This window comes from Bombina bombina, chromosome 3 (genome assembly GCF_027579735.1).
Source record: "Bombina bombina isolate aBomBom1 chromosome 3, aBomBom1.pri, whole genome shotgun sequence".
In the NCBI taxonomy this organism is placed as follows: Eukaryota; Metazoa; Chordata; class Amphibia; order Anura; family Bombinatoridae; genus Bombina; species Bombina bombina.
The window spans coordinates 488,315,624-488,338,773 of NC_069501.1; the positions used below are offsets into that span (position 1 = coordinate 488,315,624).

At 38.5% G+C, this 23,150-nt stretch overlaps 1 long non-coding RNA gene across 1 annotated transcript in view; it reads left to right on the forward strand.

Annotated features, from left to right (window-relative positions):
* LOC128651740 (uncharacterized) overlaps positions 1–23,150 on the forward strand; it is a 141,161-nt gene that overhangs the window by 108,663 nt on the left and 9,348 nt on the right. The gene's annotated exons all lie outside the window — the stretch shown is intronic.

Here is a 23,150-nt window from a genome sequence, read left to right on the forward strand (position 1 = left end):
AACTATATGAGCTATGTTAATATCATCAGATAGAAAATTTAGTAAAACATGTTTCACTGGTCAAAAAAACTGTTGCAACACATATAAATACAATAAACCTCCTCTGGATACAGTAAAAATTAGTGTGTAAAGCTAACAGAAAGGATCAATGTTTATGACCAATCTCATATAGAAAATGGCGCTATATAAATAATTGGGAAAGTAAGGGTTAAATACAAACTAACTAGCTAAAGCCTTTTTTAACAGAAAAATGAAGGGCTCAATAGGTAGCTGTAATGTATAGGATTCATTGAGATATTCTGTAACCTACTACTTCCAATAATTAATCAGATCATATTCTGAATTGAGTCCCTTAGGGACACGAGTCTGTAACTTAAAAATCCAGAACATCTCCCTTTTACCTAAAATGTGGGATCTATCACCTCCACGCAAGGGAGTAGTAACCCTTTCAATAGCCTGCCACCTTAGTGTTGCACTGCTCTTGTTATGTACAAGTTTAAAGTGTTTGACTAGTGGGGTACTAGCTTCTCCGATTTTAATGGTAGAAAGGTGATTGCGAATCCTTTTATTGACCTCAGTACTAGTGAGCCCTACGTACTGTAAATGACATTCAATGCATGTGAGTAAGTATATAACATAGGAGGATGTACAGTTGAGGCATGCCTGGATTTTAAATTCCTCACCTGTGACTGTTGAATGAAATTTATCCGAAATATTAGCAAGATCACACGGTTTACACCTAGATTTGCCACATCTGTACATCCCCCTATGTTTCAACCACGATCCTTGTGGTTTCTCGGGACAGGGTGGTAACTCTGATGGAGAAAGGATATTTCCTAGGGTCTTACTCCTTCAAAATGAACAGTGTAAGCCTTTCTCAACTGTACTCACAAGCTTATCATTGGCTGCCAACATTCTAAAGTGTTTATTGACTATATTGCAGATTTCTTTATATTCCATACTATAGTCCATAACAAAGGTAACTTTATTGTCTGTCCTTGCAACCTGTGTCTTATTCTGTGTTCTAGATCCTTTGAGAAGGGTCTCCCTATCTACTCTGTCAACTTGTGCATGTGCCTGTTTAATAACGTGTTTAGGGTATCCTCTTTCTCCAAGTCTTTTTTCAAGTTCCATTCTCTGTTTTTGAAAAGTTGACTCTTCACTGCAATTACATTTGAGCCTAATCATTTCCCCTTTTGCTACTGCTAATGGTACAGGTATGATCTAGGGAGCGCCTCACAATGGGCAGGGATATTAGAATAACAATAAACTAATATGTATGGTATGATACAAATTTAATAAGAAATGTTAAAAGATTACACTGTGTTAAAATTACTCCACACAACAATATATCAATTTCCATCAATTAAAATCCCAAAAATACAGAGAAATGTTCATGGATCCATGATAACAATGCAAGATTAAAATACAAATAAATTACAAATGAAAATGAAACCATATAACCGTAGTAGCAAAACGTGCAGTCCTAAATGGTTAAAATAGTCTGCTAAATGGATGGTTCCTAATTGATAAATACGGCTGGCAGTCCCAAAAATGGCAGTCTAGAATGTCGGTCTGACAATATAGGTGATAAAATAGATGAAACACTTATATTAAACAGTATATTGTGTATCCAAATGCGGTGAAAAGAAAATTAGGTTCCAGGATGTGAGTTAATGTTCCAAGTCCCTTATGGGTGATCCAACCTTTAATAGGTATATCCTATAGGTAGTGATGTGAAGGTGTCCAAGAAGGGGATGAAAAAGTGTACTTTAAAAATTCAAAAAAACAACAAAATATGGTGTCCTTGAAGTGTAGCAAAATAAATAGAAAATCTGGAAAAAATTTGTGAAAAAATTGGTGAAAAAATTAGTGGGAAAAAAAAAAAAAGAATTAGTGGAAATTTTTTTTTGTAACAGTAATTTAATCCTTGAATAATAGTAAAGTGTTTGTTCAGATATCCTAAATCCAAAAAAATATATGTAAAAAGGATTCCCAATGTACCTGTGGAATACAAAAAACAAATAGTGCAATAACGCTAAAATAATCCTATACTAAATGAAATGAGGCTTACCATCAATAGCCAACGCGTTTCGGCCCTTCCTTGGGCCTTTCTCAAGACTGAATACAGTCTTGAGAAAGGCCCAAGGAAGGGCCGAAACGCGTATTTTTTTGGATTTAGGATATCTGAACAAACACTTTACTATTATTCAAGGATTAAATTACTGTTACAAAAAAGAATTTCCACTAAATTTATTTTATTTTTTTTCCACTAATTTTTTCACAAATTTTTTCACAAATTTTTTCCAGATTTTCTATTTATTTTGCTACACTTCAAGGACACCATATTTTGTTGTTTTTTTGAATTTTTAAAGTACACTTTTTCATCCCCTTCTTGGACACCTTCAAATCACTACCTATAGGATATACCTATTAAAGGTTGGATCACCCATAAGGGACTTGGAACATTAACTCACATCCTGGAACCTAATTTTCTTTTCACCGCATTTGGATACACAATATACTGTTTAATATAAGTGTTTCATCTATTTTATCACCTATATTGTCAGACCGACATTCTAGACTGCCATTTTTGGGACTGCCAGCCGTATTAATCAATTAGGAACCATCCATTTAGCAGACTATTTTAACCATTTAGGACTGCACGTTTTGCTACTACGGTTATATGGTTTCATTTTCATTTGTAATTTATTTGTATTTTAATCTTGCATTGTAATCATGGATCCATGAACATTTCTCTGTATTTTTGTGATTTTAATTGATGGAAATTGATATATTGTTGTGTGGAGTAATTTTAACACAGTGTAATCTTTTAACATTTCTTATTAAATTTGTATCATACCATACATATTAGTTTATTGTTATTCTAATATCCCTGCCCATTGTGAGGCGCTCCCTAGATCATACCTATACCATTTCTCAGAATTTTAAGACAAACTAGGTGTCTTATTTTTTCTGGGGAGCCAGTAGGATATAAGAGAGGCGCTGTGAGAAATCCAATAATTTCAACTGCTAATGGTACATGCTTGGGGTGACAACTCCTAGCATGGAGCAGGGTATTCCTTGTGATTGGCTTTCTAAACGTGCTGCTGTGAATTTTACCTGACCTGTCAGCCTTCAGGGTGAGATCCAAAAAATTGATCTCAGTATGGTGGTGTTCAAATGTAAATTTTAAGCCTACATTGTTATTATTTAGTCTATTGACAAAGTCAAGAAGGTCTGTGGATGATCCACACCACACAAAAAGGAGATCATTGATATACCACCTGTAAAAGGATATCCGATCTCTGTAGGGGTTCAGGTCTCCAAAGATGTGGGACATCTCCCACCAACCCATGAGGAGGTTGGCATATGAGGGCGCAAATTTGGCCCCCATAGCTGTCCCACACCTTTGGAGATAAAAAGATTCCCCAAACCGAAAATAATTGTGTTTTAACATAAAATATAGTATGTATTCAATGAAGGGTCCATCTAGAGATGAAAAGTTTTCCAGAAAGTATCTGATGGCCTCCAAACCCTTTTCATGTGGGATTGAGGAGTAAAGGGCGACTACATCCACGGTCAACCAAATGTGCACCCTAGAGTCCCATACAAAATCTTCAAGTAAATTCAAAAGATCTTTGGTATCTCTCAAATAGCTCTGCAAACTTTTTACAAAGGGAAAAGAGTAAAGCGTCTAGCCATTGAGATAGATGTTCAAAGATAGACCCAATTCCGCTTATAACTAGTGAACATCAGTCTCCCCACCAAGCGATCTCAAACACAGGTGAGGATGGGAGAGTTTTTGAACAGGTTATATCGATGATCTCCTTTTTGTGTGGTGTGGATCATCCACAGACCTTCTTGACTTTGTCAATAGACTAAATAATAACAATGTAGGCTTAAAATTTACATTTGAACACCACCATACTGAGATCAATTTTTTGGATCTCACCCTGAAGGCTGACAGGTCAGGTAAAATTCACAGCAGCACGTTTAGAAAGCCAATCACAAGGAATACCCTGCTCCATGCTAGGAGTTGTCACCCCAAGCATGTACCATTAGCAGTAGCAAAAGGGGAAATGATTAGGCTCAAACGTAATTGCAGTGAAGAGTCAACTTTTCAAAAACAGAGAATGGAACTTGAAAAAAGACTTGGAGAAAGAGGATACCCTAAACACGTTATTAAACAGGCACATGCACAAGTTGACAGAGTAGATAGGGAGACCCTTCTCAAAGGATCTAGAACACAGAATAAGACACAGGTTGCAAGGACAGACAATAAAGTTACCTTTGTTACTGACTATAGTATGGAATATAAAGAAATCTGCAATATAGTCAATAAACACTTTAGAATGTTGGCAGCCGATGATAAGCTTGTGAGTACAGTTGAGAAAGGCTTACGCTGTTCATTTAGAAGGAGTAAGACCCTAGGAAATATCCTTTCTCCATCAGAGTTACCACCCTGTCCCGAGAAACCACAAGGATCGTGGTTGAAACATAGGGGGATGTACAGATGTGGCAAATCTAGGTGTAAACCGTGTGATCTTGCTAATATTTCGGATAAATTTCATTCAACAGTCACAGGTGAGGAATTTAAAATCCAGGCATGCCTCAACTGTACATCCTCCTATGTTATATACTTACTCACATGCATTGAATGTCATTTACAGTACGTAGGGCTCACTAGTACTGAGGTCAATAAAAGGATTCGCAATCACCTTTCTACCATTAAAATCGGAGAAGCTAGTACCCCACTAGTCAAACACTTTAAACTTGTACATAACAAGAGCAGTGCAACACTAAGGTGGCAGGCTATTGAAAGGGTTACTACTCCCTTGCGTGGAGGTGATAGATCCCACATTTTAGGTAAAAGGGAGATGTTCTGGATTTTTAAGTTACAGACTCGTGTCCCTAAGGGACTCAATTCAGAATATGATCTGATTAATTATTGGAAGTAGTAGGTTACAGAATATCTCAATGAATCCTATACATTACAGCTACCTATTGAGCCCTTCATTTTTCTGTTAAAAAAGGCTTTAGCTAGTTAGTTTGTATTTAACCCTTACTTTCCCAATTATTTATATAGCGCCATTTTCTATATGAGATTGGTCATAAACATTGATCCTTTCTGTTAGCTTTACACACTAATTTTTACTGTATCCAGAGGAGGTTTATTGTATTTATATGTGTTGCAACAGTTTTTTTGACCAGTGAAACATGTTTTACTAAATTTTCTATCTGATGATATTAACATAGCTCATATAGTTTTCTAATACTATTTAAATCAAGCGCTATTTTGCTCAAATAATGTTGAGCATATTTTCTAATTTTCTTGTTCTCTTTTTATCCTTTATTTTATAATACAGGATTAGAGGTACCTGCTAATATATTATATAAGCAATGGATACAATATGTGTTTTCCATTATTGCAGGTTGAATCTCAGAGCAAGTTTAAGCTTTATGCTTTAAATAAATAGACATAATGTTCTCTTTCATTCATTCATAATATATAAGTTTTAACACTTTAGGTATGTAAATGGTTAATTCTTTACACAATTACCAGTCTGCACACTCACATGTAGTTTTGTTTTTGTTATTAACCAATCAGAATCATATTCTGCTTTTAAATGAAGCAGCACTTGTGCATTCCATCAGCTATGATTACGGTATCACACCGAAACATGTCAGCTGGAAGCAACAAGTGCTGAGTGTTGTTTGTTTTTTGACCCCCATGGTTTTTATCCACAAGTGGATTACAATAAAGTTTGGATTTTATTTCATTTCATTTTGACCCTGGATTTCTTTCTTATTATTGCTACATTACGCCAGTATCTGGGGTCTTTAGGCTCGAAAGCCTCTCACTTAGCAGGCTGATTTTGGATTCGCCTGCCCCTTTTAGCCCTGATTACGTCTATACGTTCTTACCAGATGACAAGGCAAGGGACACTCTGATTGGACACCGCATATCACGTGACCGGCTGTGTACACGTCATCGGACGCTCACAGTGTGAACAGAGAAACACACAGAATCGGCACATCATTGAGGATTTTACAATAAGCGGTGAGCTAAGAGGATTTACTTGCAGCACACGGAGCAGGACGGATAGTGACAACACAGCACCGCATCTGATGCAGTGAGTATAGCCAACGATTCTATTGTAGCAAAATCAAATCTCACATGGTATATTCCATATTGCTGTTGTTTTGTTTTGTCTGAAGAGTCCGGGGCGAGAGTGTGCATGCATTTGAACTTCGTGCTAAGTTATTTCCACGGACTGTCTATTCCCTTGATTTGGGCAAAGGTTGCAAGTTTGCAAGTGAGAGTTGATAATCATTCCCATATTGGGAGCTTTCTAAAAAAGTGCACTTTACTAACTTTCTCTAGCTAAATATATATATATATATATATATATATATATATATATATATATATATATATATATATATATATATATATATATATATATGGGAGTCAAAGGGTAAACAGCGCTTATGGAGATTCTTAAAAACTGAATAATATTAAAATCTCGGCAGTGTTGGTGGGTAAAGAAAACAAAAAACAAAAAAAAAAAAAAAGGGAAGAGAAGTATATGAATATACGTATATATATTAGAGTCTTTGATAGGATATTGGAATCCTAGTGTAATGAAGGCGTAATAGATACCCTTACCAAAAGTTACCTCAATCCTATGAGGTAAGTTTGCCGCATTGGAGGATGTATCTAGTGGTTGAATGAATCCTGGATGTTCTGGTCTGTATAAAATCGCTGCCTCTTGGAGTAGAATGGGATGTGGGTCCCCTTTGTGCTGGTTTCTTTAGGAAACTTCCTGTATTTATTGCCTCTTGGAGCTTGGTTTTCTTGTCTTGGTATGAAACTCTTTCACCTCAATCTCATGAGGTAAGTGCCGCGTAGTGATAAGATAAGTCTCCTTCCCGGTGTCAGAGGATGTCAGAGCAGGTGACGTGGTTACAGGGTACTTATTTCTTTTTTCTTTTCTTATTTTTTCTTCATTTTCCTTAGAGTTGTGTCAGCAGATACAAAAAAATTTCCCTTTTCCGACTCGGAGTCGGAAAAGGGAAATTTTTTTGTATCTGCTGACACAACTCTAAGGAAAATGAAGAAAAAATAAGAAAAGAAAAAAGAAAAAAGAAATAAGTACCCTGTAACCACGTCACCTGCTCTGACATCCTCTGACACCGGGAAGGAGACTTATCTTATCACTACGCGGCACTTACCTCATGAGATTGAGGTGAAAGAGTTTCATACCAAGACAAGAAAACCAAGCTCCAAGAGGCAATAAATACAGGAAGTTTCCTAAAGAAACCAGCACAAAGGGGACCCACATCCCATTCTACTCCAAGAGGCAGCGATTTTATACAGACCAGAACATCCAGGATTCATTCAACCACTAGATACATCCTCCAATGCGGCAAACTTACCTCATAGGATTGAGGTAACTTTTGGTAAGGGTATCTATTACGCCTTCATTACACTAGGATTCCAATATCCTATCAAAGACTCTAATATATATACGTATATTCATATACTTCTCTTCCCTTTTTTTTTTTTTTGTTTTCTTTACCCACCAACACTGCCGAGATTTTAATATTATTCAGTTTTTAAGAATCTCCATAAGCGCTGTTTACCCTTTGACTCCTATTTTTCCTATATTGTATAGACTTAGTCTATCATACAATATTTGTACCTTCATAGCTGCTCTATGAGATTTTCATACCTCTGACTAGCGCATTTACTTGAGTAACGCCTGTTTCCACTCACTGACACTGAATGGTAACATTCTACTTAATTCTATACATATATATATATATGTACACATACACACACTGGTAAGGAGCTCAGTGCACTTCAAATCTGGCTCCAGGGATTAGTAAAAGAAACTTGAATGGAAAAAAGTAGGAAAATGGAGCAAATTTGATAAATAAAATTTTTTTAATAGTGCATGCTTTATCTAAATCATGTTAATTTTGGCTTTACTATTCCATTAAAAACATCAATAGTTCAGGTAGCGTAACAGATTGGTGTCTTGTTTCAAAGATCTCAAATCTAGTAAGTCTAATCACAGATGGCTATTTAGCTATAATATGCTATTAGAATGTTACTAATTAATAGTGTCTTCTGGGAAAAGGAAAAATTAGATTCTTTTTGCTTCCTTTTTTTCTTTTCTTTTTTGACCAAAAATGCTATAAAACTCAAAATATATTATTAATGAAGGGCTAGATTACAATTGGAGCGATAATGAAAGCACAAGACATGATACAAGAAATCCCTGGACCGCAAATCCATGGTAAATTGCATTTACCAGAGACGGGTTATCAAATATGACATTTCAATGTAGACCGCAAAACGCACTAAATAGTGCTCATATTACAAGTTGAAAGATATATATATATATATATATATATATATATATATATATATATATATTCCACTAAAGCACAAGCCAAAACAACACTAGAGTGACTTGAGACCTGAAGTAAAGTGTAAGGGATAAAAATCAAAAAATGTTTCACAAAACACAACTAAAACATATTAAAACAATTTAAATATTTATAAAAATTGTTTTAAGAGGGTTAACAAGATATATGGTATATGTCAAAGTGTAAGGGGCTTGTGTGTATGTACACATATATATATATATATATATATATATATACATATACATATATATATATATACATACACACACACACATACATATACATACATATATATAACATAAATTATGCTTACCTGATAATTTCATTTCCATCTGTGGAAGGAGAGTCCATGGCTTCATTCATTACTGGTGGGAATTAATAACCTGGTCACCAGGAGGAGGCAGACACCCCAGCCAAAGGCTTAAATACCTCCCCCACTTCCCTCATCCCCAAGTCATTCTGCCAAGGGAACAAGGAACTTTAGGAGAAATATCAGGGTATAAATGGTGCAAGAAGGACACAAATAAATTTAGGTCCGCCCACCAGAGAAACGGGCAGGAGCAGTGTATTCTCCTCCCACAGATGGAAATAAAATTATCAGGTAAGCATAATTTATGTTTTCCATCTTAATGGGAGGAGAGTCTACAGCTTCATTAATTACTTGTGGGGAAGAAATACATAAGCTCTAGAGGACACTGAATCAAAATAACGGGAGGGCAAAAGGAGGCGGACCCTAAATTGAGGGCACCACAGCCTGCAAAACCTCTCTCCCAAAAGCCACTTCCACCGAAGCAAAGTCATCAAATTTGTAAAATTTAGCAAAAGTATTTAAGGACCAAGTGGCCGCCTTACAAATATGCTCAACAGAGGCCTCGTTCTTAAAAGACCCACGAAGAAGCCACAGCCCTAGTTGAGTGAGCCGTAATCCTCTGAGGAGGCTTATGTCCTGCTGTCTCATAGGCCAAGCGAATAAAGTTCCTCAACCGAAAAGATAGGGAAGTGGAAGAGGCCTTCTGCCCCCTGCACTTCCCTGAATACACCAAAAATAAAGATGAGGTCTGTCTGAATTCCTTTGTGGCCTAAAGATAGAACTTCAAGGCTCAAACCACAGCTAAATTATTAAGTAACCTTTCCTTTGAAGAAGGGTTAGGACACAAGGAAGGAACTACTATCTCCTGATTATTGTTACGATTCGACACAACCTTGGGAAGAAATCCCAACCCAGTGTGAAGAACAGCCTTATCTGCGTGAAAATCCAGGTAAGGAGGCTCACATTGCAAGGCTGTTAACTCAAAGACTCTGTGTGCCGATGCAATAGCCAATAGAAATAGAACCTTCCAGGAAAGAATTTTAATGTCAAGTGAATGCATAGGCTCAAATGGAGCCCTCTGCAAAATTGTAAGTACCAAGTTTAAGCTCCAAGGGGGAGCAGAATTTCTAAAGACAGGCCTGATCCTAGACAGAGCCGGAACAAGGGACTGAATATCAGGAAGCTCCGCAAGCTTCTTGTGTAACAGTACAGATAAAGCTGAAATCTGTCCCTTTAAGGAACTGGCGGCATGCCCCTTCTCCAATCCATCCTGGAGGAAGGACAGGGTCCTGGATACCCTAACCTTATGCCAGGGATATCCCCGTTCCTCCCACAAGGAGAAGTAGGTCCTTCACACCTTATGATAGATGTGATGAGTGACCGGTTTTCTGGCTTGAATGAGAGTATCAATCACTCTCTCAGAAAAACCTCTCTTGGATAGGACTAGTTGTTAAATCGCCACACAGTCAGCCTCAGAGTATCGAGATTTTGATGTAGAAAAGGACCCTGAGCCAGCAGATCTCTGCAACAAGGTAACCTTCATGGAGGAGATGCTGACATCCCCACAAGATCCACAAACCACATCCTCCATGGCCACAATGGAGCGATTGGAATAGCCGAAGCTTGCTCCTGCTTGATGCGGGCCACTACTTGAGGTAGAAGTGGTAACAGTGGAAATATGTAGACTAGTTTTGAACTCCCAAGGCACCGCTAAGGCATCTATCAGCTCTGCCTGGCGAGCCCTGGGCCGCGACCTGTATCTCGGTAGCATGAAGTTGAGTCTGGACACCATTAGATCTATCTCCGGCATCCCCCATCTGATGCAGATCTCCGCAAACACCTCGGGATGGAGAGACCATTTGCCCGGATAAAACAATTGTCTGCTGAGAAAATCCTCTTCCCAGTTGTCCACACCTGAAATGTGGATCGCTGATAGCGAAAAGTTGTGGGTCTCTGCCCACTCCAGAATCCAAGATACTTCCCTCATGGCAAGGGAGCTTCTCGTTCCCCCCTGATGGTTGATGTAAGCCACCCAGGTTATGTTGTCCGACTGGAATCTGATGGATTGGGACAACCCCAAAAGGGGCCAAGCCCTCAGAGCATTGAAGATCGCTCGAAGTTCCATAATATTGATCTGGAGAAGTGACTCCTCTCTAGTCCACCTGCCCTGTGCCTTCCTGGCATCCCAAACAGCTCCCCATCCTGACACAATCTCCCAGGATGGTCTCAAGATGTCTTCCCCTGGGACAGTTGGCCCGGGCAGAATTACCAAGAGAGGAATTCCCTCGTTCGGTTGTCCAGAGAGATCTGTTGGGATAGGTCTGAATGATCGCTGTCCCATTGTCTCAACATGCACAACTGAAGAGGTCTGAGATGGAACCTGGCGAATGGAATGACATCTATGCTGGATACCATGAGCCCAATCACCTCCTTACATTGGGCCACAGATGGCCTTGAGGAGGTCTGAAGGGCAAGACAGCTGGACGCAATCTTGCAACATCTCTGATCTGTCAGGAATATCTTCATAGATATGGAATCTATTATCGTGCCCAGGAATTCAACTCTGTTGCTGTGAACCAGGGAACTCTTTCCTACATTTATCTTCCATCCATGGGATTGAAGAAGAAGAGTCCTCTAATGTTCCTCTGTGAGACTGTAGGACGGAGCCTGGACAAGGATGTCGTCCAGATAAGGTGCCACTGCAATACCTCTAGCTCTCGCCACCACGATCAGCACTCCCAGAACCTTTGTAAAGACTCTTGGGGCAGTCGCCAGGCCGTACGGTAGGTCCACAAACTGGAAGTGTTGGTCCAGAAATGCAAATCTTAGGAACCTGAAGTGATCCTTGTTGATTGGCACGTGAAGGTAAGCATAATACCCCAGACCTCTTTCTGCCAGAGGTACTGGTACGATTAAACCGAGAAAGGAGAGATCCCTTACGCACTTCAGAAAGGCATCTTCTCTGGTCTTGATAATAGGTTTGACAGGAGGAATCTGCCCCTGGGCGGATGAGTCTTGAACCCTATTCTATAACGCTAGGGTCCTGAATGTGTCTCATCCAGGCCTCCACAAAGAGGGATAGTCTGCCCCCTATGCGATCCATAAACGGATCGGGGGCCGCCCCTTCATGCCGAGTTTGTCACGGCGGGCTTCTTGCTCTGCTTGGCTTTGTTACAAGATTGAGCTGGTTTCCAAGATCATTTGGAACGCCCTGTTTTCACGGCAGGTTGCTGGCGTTGGGACTTGTCTGAATGAAAGGGACACAAAGTATACCCCTTAGGTTTATTCTTTTTATCCTGCGGTAGGAAAGCACCCTTGCCTCCCGTAACCATGGATATAATAGAGTCCAGGCCCGGACCAAAAAGAAATTTCCCCTTAAAAAGGGAGGGATAGAAAACCGACCAGATCTCTAGTCTCTTGTGGACTCCTAAAAAGGATGCTCACCCTTCATTGTGTAAATATGTAGCACTTTCTCACACAATCTTTATATGGAATAAATTGACCGCTAAATTTCCCCTAATCCAGGAAAAATCTAAACTAATACCTTTAGTTTTACCACAAACTACGATAGACCCACACATACAGAAAAAATGGGCTAACAAAGGACTGTATAGAATTGCAAATGTATATACTGACGGAGGTTTCATCTCATTCGAGCAATACAGAGACATTGACCCCAATGACAAAAACATTTGGTATCATTACCTGCAGCTAAAATCTAAAACCAAAGCACTAACAGACGTCTCCAAACTACCATTGAACACTATTTTCGAATCATTATGCCTAGCTAAGGAACCAATGCACAGCACAATCTCAACACTATATCCCACATTTAATAGCAAACTTAGAGAGACTAAACCTCCACATATACTGAAGTGGGAACAAGACTTAAAAAAGACTTGGTCTTTAGAGACTTGGACTACTAACCTGGCCAAAGGCCTCTCCTTCTCACATAATGCTTTGCTGAAAGAAAACTACCTTAAAGTTGCATTTAAATGGTACATTTACCCGTCAAGATTTGGGGGTTCAGAGAATCCCTCTTTAAATCTTTGCTATAGAGGCTGCAACGCTAGGGGTACATATCTCCATATGTGGTGGGAGTGTGATAGATTAAGAGAAATATGGGAGAAAGCCTCACAGTTACTCAGTGATCTTTTCCATAAACATATCATATTATCTCCTGAACAAGCTTTACTACACTTCCCGATCCCCAATATTTTAAAACAACATCAAAATTAGTAAAAACTATTTGCACAGTCATAAGGATTGGCATTGCACAATATTGGAAATCCACGCCTCCAAGTTTCAATTTTATTGAAAAAAAAAAAATTAATCACTATGAAATGGCCAGCTTGGCATCTGAGAATCTGAATACTAGAGATGAGTTCATTGTTCAGTGGGAACCATACATAATGTACCTTGAAGATAAAAGACAGAGAGGTAGAGAGCCCTTTTAGACTAAACCGATAGACTAATGCATATCTAAGAGAGAGCCGGGACCGATGGATTGATTGATTGATAATTACCTCACTTGATTTTATTCTTGCCTGCCAACTGTTAATAATGTTTATACTTATTTTTTTGTGGATGAATGAGCACCACACATATAGGCCTCAGATTATCAAATGTAAATGATGGACACCATTGCAATCTTTTGAACGGTTTTTTATTGACCTGACTGTATATACCTGAACTTGTTATAAAAAAGAAAAAAGAAATTAATAATAAAAAACTCTTTCAAAATAAAAAGGGAGGGATAGTAATCTAGAGTTGGAAGTCATGTCCGCAGACCACGTCTTTAACCACAGAGCCCTACGGGCTAGAACAGAAAAACCTGTCTTGGCATTCAGGAGAATAATCTGCATATTTGCATGACAGATGAATGAATTAGCTACCCTTAAGGCCTTAATTCATTCCTGTATTTCCTCAAGGGGAATCTCCACCTTGACCAAAGCTGATAGAGCGTCACACCAGTAGGTAGTAGCCCCAGCCACTGCAGCGACCGCCACTGCCGGTTGAAAAATGAACCCCATGAGCTGAAACATCTTTCTCAACTCCAATTTTTTATCCATGGGCTCCTGGAACGAAGAGCTATCTTCAAGAGCAATAGTTGTGCGCTTAGCAAGCATGGAGATAGCACCATCCACCTTAGGGATGGCCCCCCACAGCTCAAGCTGAGAGTCCGGAATGGGGAACAGCATTTTAAAAGAAGTAGAAGGAGAAAAAGATGAGCCAAGTTTCTCCCATTCGTTCTTAATAATATTAGCCATCTTAACGGGGACCGGGAAGGTATGAGGCACCACCCTGTCCTTGTAAACTCTTTCTATCTTAGGGATTTAAGGTTCCTCCGATAGTTTCAGTTCCAGAACCTCTAACTTAGCAAGCACCTCTTTCAACAGAAAGTGCAAATGCTCCATCCTAAACTTAAAGTCTGGCTCCTCTGCAGCCAGAAGTCTAGATGTCGCTGATTCTGACCCAGAAAGAGCATCCTCCGAAGAGTCGGAGTCATCTTCATCAGCGGATTATGTATCAGACATTCAATGGATTAGATGATCCCTGGGACGGATAACTATGTTTCTCCTTTCGTTTGAGATTAGCAGGGTGTTGTAATGCACTGAAGGCCACAGAGACCGCCGTTTGTAACGGCTCAGCAAAATCTGGCTGCCAAAGGGCCCCTACCATGGGAGGATTAGGAGTGCCCTGAGGAGCTACATGTGTAATCGGAAATTAATGTAGGGAACGCACCTCATGGGATGGAGAACCCTCAGAGGTGGAAGGCTCAGTTGTACTAAGTATCTTATTCTTTTTAAATATTGCAATATTATTAAAGCATGTGGAACATAGCTGAGCAGGCGGATCCACCAGAACCTCCTTACAATAAACACAGGAATTAGATTTGGTTAAAGAGGGGAGTACCCTCTAACATATCAGAGTCCTCCATAGTTTGCGCCTTTATTATGGACTAGATAGAAAATAAATGGCACCTTTATACCCCAATGGCCAGGGCACTCACCACCTCCTATGACCCGGACCACAGAGAAACTGCTTCGTCTCCTGCAACCGCCGGTCAATAAAGAGGAAGTTAAAGAGGCCACACCCGGTCACATGGAGTGCCATGCAGGACCGCCCCTGCACTAACGAGAAAACGCACCAAAAAGGCTGCGTCAATATCTCTCAAAGGAAACCTAACTTCACACATTGACAGAGCCTCATCTCACACGTGTCACAGCATTAAACACAATAAAGATTATGAATAAATCCCCCCTGTTCAATAATCCCCTTTCCAAGGATATTAACCCTTGATTCTATACAGATAAACGGAGACACTCTGTGAACCTATCTTCTTGTGTTATCAAGTGTACAGTTGTGCTCATATGAAATGATCTTACCAGAATCTATGCCATGGAACCGGAACACAGCCTTTCAAGTGTGACAGGGTAGTATAGCATTGCTCCTGACATGGACTTGAGTGCAGAAAGCACGCAGTGAAACTCATCAACACCGATTGCTTATGGAGCTGTTAATATGAGTCGGGATGGGTTCGTAGAAAGACTCTACCTGCATCTCCAGATTCAACTTTCATCCAAGCTCTCACTGAGAGGCTGACAGGACTACTTAAAACTCCAGTCCCATTCCGAAGAGTACTACCCTCCATAGGAGACTACTCCGAATCTTCCGACACGTCTCTGCCAACTTCCTGTGATGAAAGGCAAAGAATGACTGGGGGATGAGAGAAGTGGGGGAGGTATTTAAGCCTTTGGCTGGGGTTTCTTTGCCTCCTCCTGGAGGCCAGGTTCTTAATTCCCACAAGTAATGAATGAAGCTGTGGACTCTCCTCCCATTAAGATGGATATATATATATATATATATATATATATATATATATATATATATATATATATATATATATATATATATATATATATATATATATATACACACACATATATATATATATATATATATATATATATATATATATATATATATATATATATATATATATATATATATATATACACATATATATATATACATACATACATATATATATATAGTTGTGCTCATAAGTTTACATACCCTGGCAGAATTTATGATCTCTTGGCCATTTTTCAGAGAATATGAATGATAACACAAAAACTTTTTCTTTCACTCATGGTTAGTGTTTGGCTGAAGCCATTTATTATAAATCAACTGTGTTTACTCTTTTTAAATCATAATGACAACAGAAATTACCCAAATGATCAAAGGTTTACATACCCTGGTGATTTTGGCCTGATAACAAGCACACAAGTTGACACAAAGGGGTTTGAATGGCTATTAAAGGTAACCATCGTCACCTCTGATCTGTTTGCTTGTATTTAGTGTGTGTATAAAAGGTCAATGAGTTTCTTGACTCCTGACAGACCCTTGCATCTTTCATCCAATGCTGCACTGATGATTCTGGATTCTGAGTCATGGGAAAAGCAAAAGAATTGTCAAAGGATCTGCGGGAAAAGGTAGTTGAACTGTATAAAACAGGAAAAGGATATAAAAAGATATCCAAGGAATTGAGAATCCAAATCAGCAGTGTTCAAACTATAATCAAGAAGTGGAAAATGAGAGGTTCTGTTGAAACCAAACCACGGTCAGGTAGACCAACTAAAATTTCAGCCAGGAAAATTGTTCGGGATTCAAAGACAAACCCAAAAATAACTTCAGGTTAAATACAGGACTCTCTGAAAACATGTGGTGTGGCTGTTTCAAGATGCACAATAAGGAGGCACTTGAAGAAAGATGGACTGCATGGTCGAGTCGCCAGAAGAAAGCCATTACTACGCAAATGCCACAAAGTATACAATATGCCAAACAGCACAGAGACAAGCCTCAAACCTTCTGGCACAAATTCATTTGGAGTGATGAGACCAAAGTTGAGCTTTTTGTCCACAACCATAAACGCTACATTTAGAGAGGAGTTAACAAGGCCTATGATGAAAGGTACACCATTCCTACTGTGAAACACAGAGGTGGATCACTGATGTTTTGGGGATGTGTGAGCTACAAAAGGCACAGGAAATTTGGTCAGAATTGATGGCAAGATGAATGCAGTATGTTATCAAACAGAACCTCATCCTGGATATTAATAAATTTGTCAGAAAATTGACACTCAGGAAACATTTTTTTACAGAAAGCCAGGATGTTGTTGAGCAGAATGAAACTTCAGAAAATGCAGTTGTTACTATTGATGAGGAAGTTCATGAACAGGAGCCTTTAACATTTTTCAGGGATCAATGTGCTATTACTGATCTTGTGGCCTTGGGAGAGGAGTCTGAGAATTTAGGAGGAAGGTCTGCTGATTTGGAAGCTGTTCATGAGAGTGAAGTTGTCACTATTTTACCTAAGATGAAAGATAGAAGTTCTTTCTACCCTGTACACACAAGAGGGAAAAGCTTAGACATTTTCCAAAGAAGTGTAGAACACAAGCTAATACAGTTATCTGAAACAGTACATTCCAAAATTACTAAAGTGCCCTCTGGACGTCGTAACAACATTACCACCAGTCAAAATAAGGCTCTTATTTCTTTAAAGGAGAATAATAATATAGTCATAAAAGCATCTGACAAGGGTGGTAATGTTGTTGTGATGGATAGGGAATATTACTTATTTGAGTCGCTAAGACAACTCAGAGATGAGGAAGTATACATTAAGTTGAAAGAAAATCCCAACAGAATTTTTAGAGATCAATTGGAAGGAATTGTCACATTGGGTTGCCAAATAGGCATTTTTCCAGAATATAAAAGAAAACAATTATTGCCTAAAGCTCCTAATGTGCCAATTTTTTATTTTTTGCCTAAGCTCCATAAGGACCCAGCACACCTGCCGGGTAGACCAATCATCTCGGGGGTGGGTTCTTTGTTGGAGCCCATCTCTGAGTTGATTGATACATTTCTCAAGCCCCTTGTTGCTGACCTTTTGAGTTTTATACAGGACTCCACCCAGGTTTTGAAGAGCATGTATAATCTTGAATGGAAAAGCACATACAAATTTGTAACTATTGATGTGGCTTCACTGTACACCTCCATTCCACACCGCAGGGGGTTAGACGCCATTTCTGGAATTTTAGACAAACAGTCACAATATTCTAAAGATTTTAAACATTTTTTGTCTATTACAATTGAGTTTTTGTTAACACACAATTATTTTTTGTTTGAGAGATCTTACTATCTGCAGAGATGTGGAACAGCGATGGGAGCAAAGTTTGCCCCATCGTACGCCAACCTCTACATGGGTTGGTGGGTACTGTTCAACGTCTATGCAGATAGTAACCCCTTCAAGACTCATATTGTTTATTTTGGTCGCTATATTCATGACCTCCTGTTGGTGTGGGATGGAGATGTACAGTCCATTTGTTCCTTCTTTGATTACCTAAATCATAATGATTTTAATTTGAAATTTGTAGGAACATACAGTGAGTCCAAAATCAATTTTTTGGATATTGAATTGTCAATTGAACCGGATCAGGGTTTAATAGTTACAGATATTCACAGAAAGCCTACTGGGGGAAACACGATTCTTAACTTTAGGTCCTGTCACCCTCCTCATGTTTTGAAGGCTATCCCCAAAGGCCAATTCATACGTACAAAGCGTTATTTGCTCTAAAGAGGCACTATACCAAGAACAAAGTCACATTTTGAAGACACGTTTGTTGGCCAGGGGCTACTCAGAAAAACTGTTAAATAGTACAAAAGCAGTTGTTGATAATATTCCCCGCAGATTCTCTGTTAACTTCCAAAAAGCACAAAAAGAAAAAGGATCAGGTAGATAAAGTGATTTTCAGCACCCCTTTTAGTTTGTAATTTAAAAGCATAAGTAACATCATTAGGGAATGTCTTCCGATACTAGATAATGACCCAGTTCTAAGCAGAGTAATCTCAAATGGGGTACAATGTGTTTCCAAACGTGCCAAAACTATTGGCAATTTGGTTGCGCCTTCCTTTTTACCAGAGAATAATTCTGGGACCTGGCTAGAACGGAGAACAGGGTTCTACAAATGTAGGGCCAGGATTTGCAAAACTTGTAATTATGTTATTGAAGGGGATACTTTTCAATCTAGTGTCACCAATAAAGAGTACAATATCAGATTTTCACTTTCTTGTAAGTCTACACATGTTGTGTACCTCCTCACCTGTAAGGGGTGCAAAAAACAATATACAGGAAAAACAAAAAGGGCCCTCAAAGATAGGGCTCTTGAACACCTCAGGGACATTGATGACCCTGATGTGTTCACATCAGTAGCTTCGCACTTTAAGTTTGATCACAATGGGGATTCCTCATTGGCTGCCTTTCAAGCTATTGAACATGTTCCCTGGACTAAAAGAGGGGGAGATAGGGATTATGCCCTCTGTAAAAAAGAAGTTAAGTGGATCTTCTATCTACAAACTAGATCACCAGAGGGACTAAATGTTGAGGCTGATGTTAATTTATTTGTTTGAATTACCATGATCAGTGTTAACATATATATCACAAAACAATAATGTATTGAAAAAAAATTGTAAGAGTTGTGTTATAATGCATATATATGATTCATTACAAATATTTTGTTTAAAGTACTGTATATATTTCTGCACCATTATGCACAAGACCTTCTAACTATGTGTGTCAGTTAAAATGTTTAAGCCATGAGAGGGTTAACCGGAAGTTTTGTAAATTCTATCACCTGTGGCTTTATAAGGGTAGCATTAGGATGTGTGAATCATGCAGTGATCAAGTGCAGTTTCCTTTTTTTTGCTGCCCTTCTGTTCACTCCGGATCGGGGATGTTATCAGTTTATTTTCTTGCTTTTTCTATGTCAGTAGTGACTTGTGTTTTTATGCTTATGTCCCAATAAATATTTTTATCCACATTGAAGAAACTGTCTATCTGTTCGGTGCAGCCGTACTAACTGTATTCGTGTTTGGCTGTTGCTTGCTGAGTGTCCTGGGCGGAGACACCACCTGTATGGCTCCTGGACTTTGACGTCATCGGATAGGGGGGGGCAAAAGTGTGTACACGCCGAAGACACACCGAAGATACACTGTGCGTCTTTCTCTGCTAGAAGACGGGTAAGCACTGCTTCATTTCTGTATATTTGACAAGCCTCAAACCTTCTGGCACAAATTCATTTGGAGTGATGAGACACAAGTTGAGCTTTTTGTCCACAACCATAAACGCTACATTTAGAGAGGAGTTGACAAGGCCTATGATGAAAGGTACACCATTCCTAGTGTGAAACACGGAGGTGGATCACTGATGTTTTGGGGATGTGTGAGCTACAAAGGCACAGGAAATTTGGTCAGAATTGATGGCAAGATGAATGCAGTATGTTATCAAACAGAACCTCTCATTTTCCACTTCTTGATTAGGAGTTTGAACACTGTTGATTTGCATTCTGAATTCCTTAGATATCTTTTTATATCCCTTTCCTGTTTTATACAGTTCAGCTACCTTTTCCCGCAGATCTTTTGACAATTAAATGCCAATAGCGTGCTAGAAAAAAAGGGTGCACCAAATAATAATCAAATACCCAATATAAAAATACTCAATTAAGTCTCTAATAGTGAATAAAATTAAATATGAATGTAGACATCAAAAAATATAAAAAAATCCCAATAAATACCAATGTAAGGCTGATCGATTAATGAGTGTTATGAATGATTCGGGACTCAAATGCTGAGTGATAACAGTAATGATTTGTGATAATAAAAAAAAAGATTAATAAAACTTGCAAATTTATAGCTCAAAAAATAACTAAAAAAATAATAAACATAACAACACATCAGGGTAAAATTACAGTGAGTCCAACCATAATGTCATAGTAGATGAGAAAGTCACTTAGTAGTTTCTCTGGAGCAAAAGGAAGTGTCAGTTGGAGATTTTAACAATAATGATGGTGTCTTGAAATATCAAAAGCCAGAACCAGAGACGACTATGGAGGCAGCTCTTATAAGGAGTAGAATAGATCAAATCCAGAGAGAAAGAGGCGTGCAATAGTGTAATAACTTGGAGATAGGCAAGCAAAATGAATACAAATATCCAGATATACTCACAAGCCTAGGTGCACTTCCAGTGCAATAATCAACAAACCGAGGCTTCAGAGCCACTCGGCTGACTCAATCTGATGGCAGAGGCCTGGACAGGAAACACATCCAATAGAGAGATCAGCAATCACGATACCAGGCGTGGAATATACCTGGAGTATTCACCCTCAGATGGTAAACAAGTGTTTAATGCACCCAATCCAATGCCCAGAACAAAATAGAGCAAGATTAGGATAAAAAGGTGCTTTATTAAAAACAAGTTAAAATCAATGCACAGGAACACAGTAATGTGTTTCTCCATCAGTGTACTGTTTCATAAGGCTTTAATGTTCCTTCCAAACCTTGCTCTGGTAAACCAACAGTGAACCAATCATAACAGAATAAAAAAAAACACCCATCTATCAACACACTATTGATTCGCTGAGCGTCATCCGTATGAATTTCCTTTACAAACATGGGAATGTATGTGTCGTGATTAAACCAATCACAATTCGAAAACAGATTACGCCCACCAGAGCGTTGATTCCCATTGGATAGGGGTGCCGGTAAGTGAACCAATCACACATCTATGTGTGTTGTAAATGAAACATTAAAGTTTATAGGCGCCAAGTATATCAGCACATCAGTTGAGTTTTACAAATAATATCCCAATTGATATAAAATGCTATAACACAGGTTAACACAAGCGTTAAATGCCATATAACCAATATGCTATATAGTTGTTTGCAGTGATTAGCAGCAATGATGCCTCTGTACCAAACACTAATGAAATAAATTTAACCCATGGCGAGATGTTGTTGCCGTCACACCTGAATGATATTAACAGTAAATGATTATATATACATAGCGCTTCGGTATAGTATGTTAGTGTATATGCGATACGCTAATATGTATATATGAAATATTAAAATATAATCTTGATCATTATCCAATCCTACTACACATGTTTAAACTGATATCGGCAATGTAAACCGAATATAATGGTGTGCAATAAATAGGAGCCCTTAGAATACGTCTCCAATAGTACACTAGGAGACTTAACCAATAGGGTGATAAAAAACATTCTTACGTCAAACTTCAGCAATAACAAAACTATATATGTAAAATCATATTCTGTTAGAGAACTGAAGTTGCGTGTTATTCTTTTAAATTGCCCATATGGGACGTTTTGCTTCCAGGGGTGATTGCTTGAATAATCTAAATAACTGTTGCAATCAACTGTCTTAAAGTGTGTGGCACAATCAATTTTACCTTTGCTATTAAAGCTCAATTTTAAATCCAAAAATACTATTTCATGTGGATGTATAGTGCTAGTAAAAGTTATTCCTTTATCATTTTTATTCAGATGGTTAATAAATTCACAGGCCATTCCATGAGAACCATCCCATATTAAAATTAAATCATCAATGAACCTGCCATAGAATACCAGGTTTGCCCCAAACTTAGATTGATATATATACTCTAGTTCGAACCAACCTATAAATAGGTTCACAAAGCTGGGGGTGAACCGGGTACCCATGGCAGTTCCCTTTACTTGCAAAAAGAAATTATCTTGAAATAAAAAATAATTGTGTTTCAAAATAAACAAAATTAATTGTAAAATAAACTGGTTTTGGAGGGAAGGAATAAACCAATCTTCCTCAAGGAATTTAGAGACAGCTTCTACCCCCAAATTATGGGGGATATTGGAATAGAGGGCCTGTACATCACAGGTGATCCATAATGGATCACCTGTGATTAATACATTATCCAATTTCTTTAATAGATCCAAAGAGTCTAATATACTCTAGGCCCACAACGTATTTCTGGAGATAAGAATCTATATATGCCAATACATTGTCAGTTAGGCTGCCTATGCCCGCTATAAACGGCCTGTCTGGAGGATTCACTACATCCTTATGAATTTTGGGCAGGTGATAATAGAAGGCATAGGCAGGCTCCTTCGGAATCAAACATTCCTTTTCCTGTTTAGACACAATTCCCTCCTGAAATGCAAAATGAATAAGACCAGTTAGGGTTTTAAGATAGTGGGTGGTCGGATCGGCCCCCAGGGGAACATAATAAGTTTGATCTTGTAGTATCCTTTCTGCTTCTTTAGGATAATCTTTATAGTCCTGGAGTAGACTCCCACCACCTTTATCGGCCTGGCGTATAACTAATTGTGTGTCATTCCTTAAAGTGTTGAGTGCTCTAGCTTCATTAGGGAATACATTTCTATGTTTGTTATTTTTGGGAATAGATTCAAGTTCTTCAATTACCAATTCCTTAAATGTATACATTGTTGGATGTAGTAGGGTTAAAGTTTGATTTGTTCCTAAAATTGCTTTGTATAAAGCCATTAC